The sequence below is a fragment of the Chinchilla lanigera genome, unplaced genomic scaffold (genome assembly GCF_000276665.1).
Source record: "Chinchilla lanigera isolate Chin_1 unplaced genomic scaffold, ChiLan1.0 scaffold00002, whole genome shotgun sequence".
Classification (NCBI taxonomy): Eukaryota; Metazoa; Chordata; class Mammalia; order Rodentia; family Chinchillidae; genus Chinchilla; species Chinchilla lanigera.
In genome coordinates this window covers 2,916,392-2,918,050 of record NW_004955403.1, presented here as the reverse complement: position 1 = coordinate 2,918,050, position 1,659 = coordinate 2,916,392, and the positions used below count along the sequence as shown (strand labels likewise).

General features: G+C 41.8%; 1 protein-coding gene across 3 annotated transcripts in view; it reads right to left on the bottom strand.

Moving 5' to 3' along the window:
- Boll (boule-like RNA-binding protein) overlaps positions 1 to 357 on the bottom strand; it is a gene marked incomplete in the record, with an annotated part of 45,777 nt that extends 45,420 nt beyond the window's left edge. The window contains 1 exon segment of one of the 3 annotated variants that reach the window (XM_013512041.1): positions 1 to 357. 3 annotated transcript variants of the gene reach the window in all.
- Positions 358 to 1,659: the final 1,302 nt, after the last annotated feature.

The window sequence follows — 1,659 nt, the reverse complement described above, 5'->3', positions numbered from 1 at the left end:
GCTGGCCCACGCCACGGGGGAGGGGCCGCCCCTCAGGCCGCGTTTCTTCCAGGTGGTGACGGCGCGGTCCTCGCGGAGAAGGGCCAGCGAGGACGCGCGGGCTGGAGCGGGAATGGGCAGGCTGAGGTTTAAAAAGGGCTTGGGAGTGAAAGCCAGGAGTCTCCCTTCGGAGCCGACCCCCTCCTGCGTGCTTGTCCCGTGGTCCCTGCCGCTCCTGCAGCAGCTCCGGAGTGTTCTTTCCTGAGGGTCTGACCGGGCCGTCGTGGCTGCCTCAGGTCCCGAGTGATTGAAAACGGTCCCTTCTGGGGGTCATTTTGACTTGGGGGAGGAGCCAGGAGTCTCACCAGATCTGGCAAGTAAAGTGGATGAAGATGATGGTTTTATTTATTTTTTTAGTTATTATTATTATTATTATTATTTTTTTTTTTCCAGTACCAGGAATCGAACTCGCAACCTTGCACTTGCCAGGCAGGCACTGTGCCGCTTAGCTAAATCCCCAGCCTTGAGGATGATGGTTTTACTTGACAATTGCTGTGTACGTTTGATCAATGAGGGATGAGCAAGAAATACAGTGGATATTTAAATTTAAAATATTTATTACTGTAAAGGACATTGCTGTAACCTACCTTATACTGAAAAGACTTCCTCTCGCTTTGAACAGTTATCCCCTCATTCTTGGCAATGTGTCTTTTCCGTAGTAAGTTTTCTTAAATTTGAATATTTTGCTGCTTATGTTGCTTATCCCTTGTATATAAAGGCGGTTATCGCTGCAGCTACCATTCCTTCCAGGCAAAATGCTTTATGATCATTTCATTCTCACAGCAACCCCCAGATAACTTCTCCTATTGTATCACAGTCAATATGCAGAGCTTTGGAAAGAATTTGGTCAAGGTCTAAAGCCCTAGGAAATTTCACCCGTGGGTGTCTCCAACCTAAGTCCTCGATCTTAACAGACTTCTTTTTTTCAACAGTCAGCAACTGTTAAAAGTTGTATTAGTGGCAACTTTTCAACCATGTGATATAGTTTGACTGTGTATTATTTTACTTTGAAGATGGGTTAGAAGATTAAGTAGAGTGACCACATTAATTTTAATCTATTTGAAGATTAGTTGCTCATATCCTTTACAAAAAATAAAATGGGAAAGAAATTGTTTTTGTTTATCTTAGCTGAAGCACTGTGAAGTTGGTAAACATTTTCAACTCATTTTCTCAGGTTTTAATTTGTGTGGAAATAAAATAGAAACCCATTCAACTTAAAACTCATATTCTAGAGCACAATAATTTTACTGTTCGATACCGTGAAAAGTGATCTTGAGGGCAGGGATACAGCTCAGTGGTAAAGCACTTGCTTAGCATGCTCAAACTCCTGGGCTCCATTCTCAGCCCTGCAAAATGCAAACAGGAAAAAAACATTTTTGAACATTTTTTCCCCAATAGTAATGATGGATTTGAGTCGGTGTTATTATTGTCTTTTGCTCAAATCCTTTTAAAAAAAACCTTAAAAACACGTTTAATTAACATACTAAATGTACACAATAATGGGTGACGTTTACATACACACATATAATGAACTTTAATTAGATCTAGCATTCAAATTATTCTGTCTTCCCTTCCCTGGCACACTTTCCTCTAAAGCTCCCCTTACTTTCATGTCACCTT